The following is a 13,423-nucleotide window of genomic DNA, read 5'->3' as shown; positions in this document are numbered from 1 at the left end:
GGTGAATTATGATGGTGAGTGTGTAGACACGTTTATTAACGTTTTTGTAAACCTGTTGGTTATTGTTTGTTTTGCGGTAATGGCGATTGAATTTAGGGCCTTCAAACTAAGCTACATCCTAGCCCCCCTGCCTTTAATGGTCGCCGTTGTTTCTGTGGCTCTGGCTTCACAAGCTGCACGTGTGCTTTCCAGACTGCTGGCCGTTTATAACCTGGAATGCTTTGATTGCAGAAATGGTCGATGTTAGGCCTCGGGTAGAAGAGACCCCAGGTGAGTGCAACCCAGTTCACCCCTTTTGTGCCCCAGTTGTAGGCAGCTGCCTAGGTTGTCGTGTACCTGGGCGTGTGTTACACTGCTGGGAGAACAGCAGCAAATAGCTGGTTGGCATTCTGGTCCTGGTTCATGACACTTGTGTTAACTGTTCCAGGATGTCAGCATAGTTTTTTATCCAGTAAGGTTAAATCTGTAAGAGGATAACTTTTGCAGGGATAAAACCTAAAAGTCCTTATCTTCCTGAGTAGTTGTGGTCTAATGGGTTTGACTAGTATGGATTTACTTTACTCAACACCTTGTAAACAACGCAGTGATCAAATCAGGGAAGAATGTGTAAATAGAAAGGGAAATTAAAATTTTTGTAGTGCCTATGAAGCACTTAAAGGGTCTGGTATAGGAAGAAGTTAGTTTCATTGAAATCAAGGTTTAGGGCTCCCATTCTCACAATGGTTAAAGGATTTCATCACTGAAATTCTCCATGGGGTGCCCTATCAGGGAAATACTGGTATGAGTTTGCTTTATAGATGGTATGGAGACCGAGGCAGGGAGATCACTTGATCTTCCCAGACAACATAGTAAAATCCTACCTTAACAGCAAAATTACCGGCAGACTCTAGCTCTTCAATAAAATATAGTTGGTAGAGAGGCCCTGGGACCTAAATTTGGAAATATCTATACTAATTTCTGCTTTGAGTTGACAGTGTATTTGTGTTGGTACTAATTTTCAACAGTGAACAGAGTTGGTGCCCCTTTAGTGTATTAAATCCCCATCATAGTGATGTTTTAGAATGCTATTTTTTTGAAAATGGACTCCTCAGTTCTAGGAAAAAATTTACCACTCAGTGTGTTTCTGGAGCTTGTCCAATAGAGTTGACTTAGTTACTGCTTCTGTGAAAAGTAGCATCCTAGTTTACACAGGAGGAACTGGTGCGGGTTTAGGGGGACAGGGAACTAAGTTATCAAAGCTTGTTTTGTTCCACCAATTGGCTTTTCTGTTAAAGGGATTCTGTCAGCTAAATGTTGAGGGCTTTGTATGAATGCCTTAAATGTTAATTGTGAATAGCCTTTCACCTGTGGGGTCTTAACACTAAGGCTATCCAGAGGGTTTGGGGGATGATTAGCTTTATGATAATCATAGGCAAGGAAAAGTCAAACAGTGGGAACTATGATAAATCTTGAGCCATACACAACACTATTTCCACCTCTACAGATAAGGGGCATAAGCTTTCTTAACTCAGCTGGAGCAGGCTATGCAGTTGTCAGCACAAATTCAATAATAGAAGTGCAAGCCCCGCCACCACACACAACTTCTCTATGGGCAGAGCTCATTGCGTTAACCCTAACATTGTCCTTGGCAAAAGGACACAAGATGAATATTCACACTCAAAATTATGCTTTCCATATCCTACACAGCCATGCCTCAATCTGTCAGAGAGGTTTCCTCACAAGGGGACCCTCTATCAACTCATCGCTTATAAAGGCCTCTTTTTCCCTCCAAATAAAGACAAGTCTCTCCATGGACGTGGGATATAAACCAGGGTGGAGTATCAGTGCTGAGCCCTGAGACCCAGCAGCAGAACCCAGCTTAGGGAGAAGGGGGCACTTGTTCTGACCTGCAAAATCTGTCCAGAAAAAAACAAGGCATGACACCTTCAACAGTTTTTTTTAGCAGAAACTTGAAGCTTTTGAATGGTGCACCTGAAAGATCTACTTCCAAAAGGAAAGCAGAGTTAAGAGGGGCATGAGTTATGTACATTGTCTATTGACAAAGATAAAAATAAAGGCCCTCTTGAAGGCTGTACATGGGCTGGGGATATAGGTCAGCGGCACAAGCCCCTGCCTGGCAAGTGTGAGGTCCTGAGTTTGATTCCTGGTATCAAGAAAAAAACAAAGGCTGCATTCTGACCCTCTCTTGGGGGAATCATCCTTTGCAGAGGGCACCAAAGATCCTCAGATTCCATAGCTCCGGGCAACTTTTCACAGACAGGACTGCTAACAAGTAGTGGCTTATCCTAACAGGCATCACCCCCATGTACTCATCTGAGGAAATCTCTAAATAAACCTGCAAACTCAGATACCATGAAAAACCACAAGGCTGCCTCCTCCCCCAGACCTAGTTTCAAAATTTTCCACTCCTCCCTGCCAGATCCCTTGCCCTCCGCAAGCACCCTATAAAACTTTACTCTGCCAAATGCTCAGTGCCAGTGGTCTTACTGCTGTTGGCCTACCTGCACCCAGGCTGAAACAAACGTTTCTCCTTGCTTCAACTTCACCTAACTGTGGCCTCAGTTTACCCTAACAGTAGTAACCAGTGAAATCTATGGGAAATATGCCACTTCTACTTGTCTTTACTTCTAATTGTGTATAACAGTATTGAGGTTTTTGTTTTGCTGGAGAGGGTCTCGCTATGCAGTTCAGGCTGCCCTGGAACTCACAGGTATCCTCCTGTCTCAGCCTCCCCAGTGCTGGGATTACAGTTGTGCCTCTATGCCTGACTGGAGAATACTTTAAAATATAATTAACAATTTTAAAATAGATAATTCATTGTTACTAGTCAATATAATTGTTACTACTCAGTATAATTGTCACTACACAGTATAATATGTCTCTAAAGCTTTTCCTGCTTTTCTTTTTAGGATGATGTAAGAAGCAATATTGTTTACCCTGCTGAAGAGAGGAAATAGTGGCAGGTGGACTGTGCATATGGAGTTTTCAGGTAAATGTCCTTCCTGCATTGACTGCCCTCTTATGTGCTAGTCTCTGGGAATTGAAAGTAGGATTTTGGTGATTTGTGTAAAGAAGGGTTTTGGAGATTTGCTGTATCATTCCATCTGAGAAATTTTACAGGGAGATTGTAATCCCATGAGGGAAAGGATAGTGTATCTTGCTTTGTTTGCTGCTAGATGCTAAGCCCAGTCTTTGACATAGCGGGAACTCCCTGAATATTGGGCAAAACTACAGAAAGCTTGCAAAGTGTTTCCATGTTTGGTGGTCAGCATGGGGCTGATGATGATCCCTGTATCTGTGTCTCCTCCCTGGGGTGCCTGTAATCTGTAGCAGTTGAGAAATCTGTTGTGGAAATAATCCAGCAGTTGTCAGCTATCTGGGCTACTGCGATGCCTGTGATTGTGTTACATTGCTGGGAGAGCAAGCACTGTCTTCCTTGAGGTCCAGCGCCACATGCTGTTTTAGTGTTGTGGCCTAGTGCCTTTGGGCAGTGTTTTGTACCTCTGAGAGTGGACTGGCTCCTGCTGTGGAGTTGGTCCTAGTCTGGGTACAAACATTTTGTATTAGAAAAGCACCTTGCAGAGCTAGGGGTATACTCAGTGGCAGAGTACTTACCTGTCAGGCACAAAGCCTTGAGTTCAATCTTTAGCACCTTGGGGACCCTTGTAGAAGCAGCCTGCCATCTTTACCTCCTTTAATCCTAGATACCTTCATGTGAATGAGAAACCTGCTTCCACTGAGACTTCAGGTGTCTGGCAGCCCTGTGTCACACTGAGTAATGTATGTAGTCCTTTTGTCGTCTAGGTCCTAGTTACATTATTTTAGTATATGTGCTACCAAGTCGAGTATCCTCATTATATTTCTGCTCAAATTAGAAAGGATCTGAATTCTAGAAAAGAATGTTCAGAAGCTGAAGTCCAGCTGTGATATCCCAGAGCTTTGTTGTACAATAATTCTGTGATGTAATATATATATGGCTAATTAAGTTGATCAAAATTAAATCAGTTTTTTAATCTTAGTGTCTCTTTGTCTAGTTACTACTGTATAAGACAGCTCAAGGCCAGGCATGGTGGCACACACCTGTAATCCCAGCACTCGGGAGGCTGAGGCAGGAGGATCATTGCGAGTTTGAGGCCAGCCTGGGCTACAAAGTGAGCTCAAGGCCAGCCTGAACTGCATAATGAGACCCTGTCTCAAAAAGACAGCTCAGACATTTCACCAATATAGACAATTTATTATGTGTTATTCTAGAACAGAGGTCAGGATACACTTCATCTAATGAGCAAAATAGTAAATATTAGGCTTATGTGGTCATGTGGTATTTGCAGTTGTAACATGAAAGCCTTAGACACCTGGGCATGGTGGCTCATGCTTGTGACCCCGTACTTTAGGAGGCTAAGGCAAGAGGATTGCAAATTTAAACCCCACATAGAACTAGCAAAAACCCTGTCTCAAAAATTAAAAAGGGTTGGGCTGGGGATTTAGCTCAGTGGCACAGCATCTGCCTGGCAAGTGCAAGGTCGTGAGTTCCATTCTCGGTACCCGAAAAGAAAAAAAAAAAAAGACAAAAAAAGAAAATTAAAAAGGGCTAAAGATGTAGTGCCCTGGGTTCAGTCCATGTGTCTAGTACCATGTATGTTCCAATAAAATTTCATAAAATATTCATTGTCTCCCTAAGCATGATCAAACATGGTGGCACGTGCCTGCTATTCCAGCACTCGGGGGCTGAGGCAGGAAGATTGCCATGAGTTTAAGCCCAGTCTGGGCTGCAGAGTGAGTTCAAGGCCATTCACAACTATACAGCAAGGCCTTGTCTCAAAAATAAAAAAAATTACCCAAACACTTTCATTTTTGAAAACCATTCTTATTTTTGGGGCCATTCAAAAATAGCAGGGTAGTTGTGATTTCCATCCTCTTCTATAGCATGAAATTCAGGTCTTGAAAGTTGAACAGGTCAGTAGTGGCAGGTATGGGGCAGTGTCAGAATGTCCACCAAAAAGATTGCTGTTATCAGTACCTTTGTCTTGGATTCTTCCCATCTTTAAGAGGACTAATGTGATGGGAAAACTATTCAGGAATAAAATAATCTTTATTTCCGAATTTGGGGTTTATACATACTTTTTGCATGGTTTCACCATAGTGGTTCAGTCAACCTTTTTTTTTTTTTTCCTTTGTCTCTTTGAGACAGGGTCTTGCTATGCAGTTCAGGCTGGCCTTGAGCTCACTTTATAGCCCACGCTGGTCTTGAACTCGCAGTGATCCTCCTGCCTCAGTCTCCTCGGTGCTGGGATTACAGGCATGTGCCACCACGCCTGGCAGTCAACTTTTAATTTACACCCAAGAGGGGGAGTCTTAACAGCAAGCAGGGCCAAGGATATAGCTCATTGCCCCATAGTACCTGCCTGGCAAGCACGAGGTCTGGAGTTCAATTCCCAGTAGCGAAAAAAGAAAAAGAACACCAAGCAGTTTTCACTTACCAGCACAACCTTTGGTCACAAACTATACCAGGTAAAGAAAAGAAAAATTTTGTGATTAAGTTTATAAGGTTTTTTTTTTTTTTTTTTGCATGTGTGCTGGCATTTTATGTTTTGTTTTGGTTTTTTGAGACAGGGTCTTGCTCTGTAGCCCTGGCTGGCCTTGAACTCATGGCAGTCCTCCTGCCTCAGCCTTGCAAGTGCTGGGATTGCAGGTGTGTGCCACTATGCCCAGTCTACGCTAGGTTTGAACCCAGGGCTCTACTCCACCACTGAGTTATAACTCCAGCCCTCTATAGAGATTTGTGGGGATTTTTGTCTTTTTGAGACAGAGTCTTGCTATGTAGTTCAGACTGGCCTTGAGCTCTCTTGGTAGCCCAGGCTGGTCTCAAACTTGCAAGGATCCTCTTGCCGCAGCCTCTTTAGTACCAGGATTACAGGTATGTGTCACCACGCCCAGCTCCTCCATAGAGTTTTAAATCTGGAGTCTTGTGTTCTATGTGTTCAAGGCCTTCCTATCCAGTACAGTTAGTTACCCATGTGTAGGGAGGTTCCTGTGATGCAACTTGAAAAGGAGTAATTCCGTCAGTGTTCGTGTGTCTGTACTTCAGTGTCCCAAGAGTTTTCAGTGGCATAAACATACACATTGAAATAATTTAATGGGATTTCCTAATTGATAGGTGAAATTAATGAGTCACCTCCCTATCCCTGTTGACTTTTTTTTTTTTTTTTTTTTTTACTAGCAAGGAAACTTATGCCTTGGTGAGTATAAGAAGACGAAGTAAAATTCATTGTAGCTTCTTGCCATCTCTATCATCCTTCTGTGTTGCAGTGGAGACCAGAATTAGCCTGGCAGGGTTCCTGTTCTGAATATAGAAGCTGCCAACTGCCATAGGTAGAAATAAACACAAATACCCTCCCTCTTCATAGCAGTGACTAAGCTTTAGGATTCAGCCCTGTACTACATTAAAAGGGGAAAATTTAAAGGTAGGTGGAGACTGGAATTTAGTAAGTGCTGTGCTGTGACACATCATTTTATGTCATTTTTTGCTGGGTTCAAAGAAATTAATGACATTAAAATTTTTGTTTGTTTTGAGAGAAGGTCTCACTATGTAGTCCAGGCTGGTTTGACTCACTGTGTAGCCCAGGCTGACGTCAAACTCAAAGCAGTCCTGCCTCAGCCTCCCAGGTGCTAGGATTACAGGCGTACACCAGCAGCACTGGATATTTTTTACATGGAAATTTTGGATCACTTCTCACATTTCAGTCAGGAAAATGGAGCAGAGGAATAAATTCTACAAGACGCTAAGGGACACAAAAAGGTAGCTAAGTGCCTAGGAATTTACACAAAGGAAAACTGCCTGCTGTGAGCAACTAATTAAGAACTTAAAAAGAGTGACCATGACTCCTGTGAATCTTGTTGCTTAATTAGGATTTTATGAACAGCTCCATTTAATGGACCTGTCAATATTCTCTTGGAAAACAGTCGCTGAATTAACAAATTAACTGTAATACTTAAAATCTTTGCTTGGCAACATCTTTCTCCTGTTACTTAGGAACATTTATAATGAGCCAAGTTGTTAGATCATAGATTTGTCAGTGAAGTAGCCTAATAATCTGGCTCAGAGGAGCCTGATACTTGTTCGGGTTTCCTGTCTAGTAAAGACCCTTTGGGGTATGAGAATGTCCTTTGCTGTTTATAAAGCACCCTTTGGGAAAGAGGTAATAAAATGGACCTAGAACTGAAATTATTTTAGCATAATTTGATTTTGGTTGTTTGTGTGTATATGTGGTTTTTTGTTTTTTGAGACAAGGCCTCACTGTGCACTTCAGGCTGATCTCAAACTTACAGTGATCTACTTGCCTCCTGAGTCCTGCAGTTACAGTTATGCACCACCATCCCTGGCAGCATGATTTTAGATTTACAGAAAATTTAGAAATACGAATTCATAAGTGTCATGAAAGACATCCCCAGTTTACCCTATTTTTTGTTTTTTGTTTACCCTATTTTTTTGTTTTTTGGTACCAGAAATCGAACTCAGGACCTTGTGCTTGCCAGGCAGGTGCTTGTGCCCCTGAGCTATATCCCCGGCCCTACCCTAATAATTGATATTTTACATTAGTATGTTGTGATTGTTCACATTGGTATTAAATAGTCAATATTTTGCTAAGATTTAGCTTTTGTTTTGACAGTGCTGGAGGTGGAACACAGAGCACTGAACATGCCAAGTAACTGCTTTACCGCTAAACTGTACCCCGAGCCCTTCCTTAGGTTTTTACTTAACATCCTTTGTCAGTATCAGGGTCCCACTACACTGTAATTTCTGGGAAGAAGTCGCTTGTTTATTTTATTCTTGGGCTGGCAATATAACTCAATGACACCGCACCTGCCTGGCAAGTGCAAGGTCCTGAGTTTGATTCCTGGTACCAAAGCAAAGTAAGATTTATTCTTCCATACCTACCCCTGTCCTAAGATGAGGGTAAGTTTTATGTGTTTTGGGAGGAAATATCAAAACAAAATGCTATCTTGATCACGCATCAAGGGTATATTATCGAACATCACTTAATTCTGTTGGTAACATTAATCACTTGGCTAAAGGTCTTACTTGCCAGGTTTCTCCATTTATTTATTTTATTTATTTATTTATTTTCAGGTTTCTCCATTTAGCTACTCCTTTTACCCTTTTCATACTATGCTGTTTGGAATGAGCAGTCCACATTTAATGAAGGAATGGGGAGTTAGGTCGCTTTCAAGGGTAGATAACCACACAAGTTGCTTGGAATTATGTTCAAAGAAATTTACCATTCATATCCCTATGGACTTGGGATATGAATATATTTATATTTTGGGTAGTGATCCAGTAATGTTTTCTTTTCTTCAAAGTTGTGAACAGTCTTAGTTGACTCTTTGGGGGTAGCCTAATAAATATCCTATATCCCTTTGACATACTCTCATGGTTGTGTTTTTTGTTTCTGCTTTTTGGTACATTTTCTCTTTATGGTACTATGAGATGTTCCAAGATCATCTTCTGTGCTTTTGGCCTTGATCCCAGAATCAGGCATTTCTCCCTAGTTTTTCATACTGGAAGATGGTGTTTAGGAACCTAGAAGTGCCCTTGAAACTGAAGTATTCATTCCACTGACAAAACAATAAAGTAAGGGTGCAATAGTTCATATACTTGGTTCTTTGTCTCTTATTTGTCAAACACTACTTTTTTAGTATTTAGTACAGCTTGTGTGCAGCCCTGGGTTCTTAAACAAAAGTATACTTCATATGGAATGGTAGTTGTGCCTATGCTTGTAGTGGGTGCTATAGTCCTTGGATGGCATGTCCTTCGAGGCACAGAGTCCAAATTAAGAGTCTTGGTTTTAGGCTGGGTGTGGTGGCACACGCCTGTTATCCCAGCACTCGGGAGGTTGAGGCAGGAGGATCATTGCAAGTTCAAGATCAGCCTGAATTGCATAGCGAGACCCTGTCTCAAAAACACACACAAAAAAAAGTCTTGGTTTTACCACAGTAGCAGCATTGGAAATTCCTCTTCATTTGTAACTCTGGGGGACAACTCCAGCTCAAGGGTGATCTAAACCTGCTGAAATATGCTGGCCCCTCAAACAAAGATGGATTGGACATGAGGCAAGGAATTGGGAGGAGGGAGAGAGACAAACAGAAAAGTTGTGTGCCTCGCTGTTCTGCCTCTATGCCCATCGTCAGCACATTACCCTTTTCTATACTAGGCTTCAATTTTCCTATCCCATATATTAGTACCCAAACACAGGATGTTTTTTCCATTGACTTGTTTAAATTCCTGGATCCCCAAACTCCTATGCATGATACCTTCAAGAAGGAATGTGAGGAATAACAATGCTAGTTACTAGTCTTACCAAAGATGGGTTCCCTAGTGAGTGTATGCTTTATTCACTGAACTCTGCTAGACATTGGGATTATTTGGTGAACATACCATTCCTGTTCACCTTAATATATATGCCCTATCAAACCTGGGATAGACTGTCCCCATCACTCACTTGTGGACACATGGTTTTTTTTCAGTTCTTGAGAAGTATATTTTCCTGTAGGCTTTTGCACATGGTATTTTTCCTTTTTGGTTTCAACTTCTACACTGAGGTGTGAGCTCTGAGCTCTTAGGAGCTGCCTTCTGTAACTGCCTGAGCACCCATTGTATGTATCTTAGCACCTTTTCCACACAAGGAGACACAGATGGCAAGGAAGAGACTTTGGCAAAGCTATTCACCAGTTTTTCACATTCCCATTTACTCAAGCAGCTCACCTCTACTGACAGCTCACTAAAGAACTTCAGCTGATAAATATTAACATCATAATGTCCCCAAAATAGTGCAGTCAGGAACACTGCTTTTTAGAAATACCTCAAAGTCAGCAGACTTGAGGAAGATGACAGAGTAGTAAACAGCCTCTCTGAGGTTTGGTGTCCAGAGGCTGGAGTACAGCAACATGAGGAAGATGAGGAAAGTAGGTCCTGGACCCAGCAAAGTTCTGGAAAGAACTGAAGCCTATGGGGAGAGCAAAGAGAGACTTCAGTGAAGAACAAGGAGGTGGCAAGAGGCGTTTTGTCCCTGAGCCCTGGCTCCCTCCGGAAACTGCAGCCTGAACCTATGGGTGCACAGTGACTACCACCAACCCCAGAGGCCTCCATAGAGAAATGCATCAGCAGAAATGTAGCTGATGAGTTATTTGGGTTCAGATGTCCCCTGGGAGAGGGCTGTTGGCCAGTAGCCATCTTGGAGAGGGGCCAACTGAGCTGGAAACACAGCAGCTGCTGGCTCAGTCTAGTGACTCCCAGGGTCAGGGTGAGGCAGAGCCAAGTTCAAGCCAGCAGGAGGCTCAAGGAGTGTTGCAGATGGAACACTTTGGGTTTTGGCCTCACAGCCGGAAAGCAGCCTGAACTTAAGTGAAACTAAAGGTCCAGGCTTGCTGGTATTATCCACTACCCCATCATTTACTTCTGACTTGCTGAGGTTAGTCAGCATAGATCTGGGCTTCGTCCACCAGTGACAGCAGAGACACATCTAAAGTGGACATTTTTTTTTCCCTATTGTTTTGGTTTTGTTTTTTCTGGTTTTGGCGGGGGGTGGGTTTCGGGTACTGGGAACCGAACTCACAACCTTGTGCTAGCCGAGCAGGCACTGTGCCGCCGAGCTAAATCCCCAGCCCCCTGGTTTTGTTTTTTCTCGATCTTTTTTGTGAGTGTGAACATTGTTTCTAATTTTGTGGTGTACTGTTCTTATTTATATTTCTTTCCTTCCTGTCTACTTCACCTGATTCCCAGAGTTTGCATAATCTTCCTTTGTCCTCCAGCCTTGCTTTTAGTCTCTTCCTTTCTATTTCTCTATTTTTTACCCCCTAACTCCTTTTTGTTTTTTTTTGTTTGTTCCCCACCTCCCTGCCCCCCACCCCGGTACCAGGAATCAAACTCACGACTTTGTGCTTGCCAGGCAGGTGCTGTGCTGCTGAGCTAAATCCCCAGCCCCCACAACTCCTTTTACATTTTCTCTCCTGAGGGTAAAATCACCATATTGAGGGCATACTTACTGTATATAATTTTCTGGTTTGTTTTGGGTTTTATAACCACAAATACAGTTCTTAAGGGTTAAAGGTAGTAAATGAATAGTTACCACAGTTTTTCATTTTCTAGGCTGTGTTTGATGCTGTTGTTACTACTGATTGTACTACTTTAGCTAAAATGACAGAATCATTCTTATCAGCCGTTCCTTCTAATATACCAAGACTGACCCACCTAAGGGTCACAAACAGTACTATAGGCCAGTGCTAAAGAAATGGGCTAGGCAACACAGGCAGCAGCTTTTCATCCCAATAAATTGAAGGGATAGGATCTTGCAACAGACTCAAAAGCCAACTACGCCTGGAAGACCTCTCGAGAAGTAGTCATTTCCCAAGGGTTCTACATACTAGCAATAAAGCTATTTGCCATAAGCTATTCACAAGCATCAACCCAGGAAGTAAACTTTAAAAAAATAGAAAATGAAAGGACACTTACACAAGGTGAAACTCCAGACTTGTAGCTCACTAAAGACAGGCCCAGAGAGTAATGAGGTGGAATAATTCAAAAGCCATTTGTCTGGACTCTGAAGTGTTAAGAGCACAGGTAACAAAGCAAATTAATGAGGCTCTAAAAAACTCAAATTGGAAATATGTTCCTGTAACTATAGAGATGGTGACCATAGTGAAATACTTGGTTAGTGACTCTAGAGCACATACAGATTAAAAAACAGAGGAGCTTAGGAATATGATGGAGACCATGGATGCCCGACATAGGAAAGAAATGGGATCCAGAAAGTTGGAATGAGTGCCTTTTTCTTCCTTCTTTTTTTCTTTTTTGAGACAAGGTCTTAATTGTGTAGTTCACACTGGCCTTGAACCTGGGCCAGTCCTGCTGGGATGATAGGTGTGCACTGCCATGCTCAACTGTTCTTTTGGGTTTTTTGCATGAAAACAAAGTGAAGGGTACCCGATCATTTGCCAGTAGGTACAAAGGTATAGGCTAATATACTACTTGAAACTAAATGTAGCTTCAGTCATAATTAAATAAAAAGAATTGATTTGCCAAGGATTTGTTATTGAAGTTTCAGTCCTCTAAGAAAATATGCATGTGGGCCTTTTTTTTTGAACATTTGTGAGACATAGTTGTGTAAATTATGACTTCCATAATCTCTAGCAGGCATACTGACAACTGCTAAGATAAAACAGCAAATTTAAGTAGATAATTTTATTACTCTGGGATTCTATAAAAATGAATCTTGGAATCTAAATTTTGTCACATTATATTGATGTGAACGTTCTTGAAGATGTGTGATACTACAGAATACCGTTTACAGCATGTTGATAGTGAGCCAGAAGTACACTAACTGCTGCGCGTGGTGGCGCAGAAATATAATCCCAGCAGTCTGGAGGCTGAGGCAGGAGGATCCTTGTGAGCAGCCAGTCTTGGCTACAAAGTGAGTTCAAGACCAGCCTAAACTGCATAGTGAGACCCTGTCTCAAAAAAAAAAAAAAAAAAAGTACACTAACTGCATCCAACACATCTCTTAATCTTTTCAACAAGATACATACTATTAGTAAAGATACACAGTTAACAGCTGCTGTGGTCAGTGAATCTGGCTCCAAATCTAGTTTTGGTTTAGGAACTTTCATATGTAATGCCCCAAAGCCCAGCAGATTAACAAAACTTTCTTTAGTTACCACCCTCACTCAGACCTTTGGGCAGTACTGGGGAGTCTAACACAGGGCCTTTATGCTAAATCATGTCCCCAGCCCTTTGTATTTTGATACAGGGTCTTGCTGAATTGCCTTGCATTTGAAATCCTGCCTCAGCCTCCCAGAATTCAACCACCATACACATTTCAGACAAAATCATATTTGAAATAATTCTAGACTCTGACTTACACCAAATATCAGTAACCTTGTTTCGGGGAATTTACATCTTAGCCACTGTTAATACAGTTTGCAGTATCTTCCTTTGGCTCATATCTGTAATTGGTATCAGTAATTAGGCATAACAGCTCATGCCAGTAACCCTAGCACTTGTCAAGCCTAGGCAGGAGGACTGCAAATTGAAGCCCAGCCTGAGTAACATGTTTACCAACACTGAATCTCAAAAAAAGTCATGATTATAGCTCAATGGGAAGACAAGCTACATTCAGTCCCCACTACCACAAAAAACCAATTTCCCCCCATTGTCAAACAATACCTAAAATTTCTTGATACCCAACATTCCTGTATCAGTAAGATGTATCTTCACAACCCACGGTGATACAAGGCCTAGAAGAATTTCCCTGAAGTTACTCAAAGGTATGTTATGGCAGAAAATTCCCGTTTGTCCCAAACATTCCACAAGAGACGCCAATCGCCAGTGAGAACAAATCAGAGTTTAATTTGAGGCTAGCCACCCTCACTT

General features: G+C 42.0%; 1 protein-coding gene across 6 annotated transcripts in view; it reads left to right on the top strand.

Moving 5' to 3' along the window:
• Matr3 (matrin 3) overlaps nt 1–13,423 on the top strand; it is a 56,253-nt gene that overhangs the window by 691 nt on the left and 42,139 nt on the right. For 3 of the 6 annotated variants that reach the window (XM_013512912.1, XM_013512918.1, XM_013512917.1), the window contains exons 2-5: nt 232–270; nt 2,910–2,989; nt 3,705–3,780; nt 6,218–6,236. The gene's annotated coding sequence lies outside the window, so the exon portion shown is untranslated. Of the gene's footprint in view, nt 1–192; nt 271–2,909; nt 2,990–3,704; nt 3,781–6,217; nt 6,237–13,423 lie in introns of all 6 variants that reach the window. The other 3 variants (XM_013512914.1, XM_013512915.1, XM_013512913.1) reach the window with 3 other exon arrangements.

This window comes from Chinchilla lanigera, unplaced genomic scaffold, assembly GCF_000276665.1.
Source record: "Chinchilla lanigera isolate Chin_1 unplaced genomic scaffold, ChiLan1.0 scaffold00017, whole genome shotgun sequence".
In the NCBI taxonomy this organism is placed as follows: Eukaryota; Metazoa; Chordata; class Mammalia; order Rodentia; family Chinchillidae; genus Chinchilla; species Chinchilla lanigera.
Note: the sequence above shows the minus strand (reverse complement) of the source record. Positions and strands in the feature narration are given on the sequence as shown.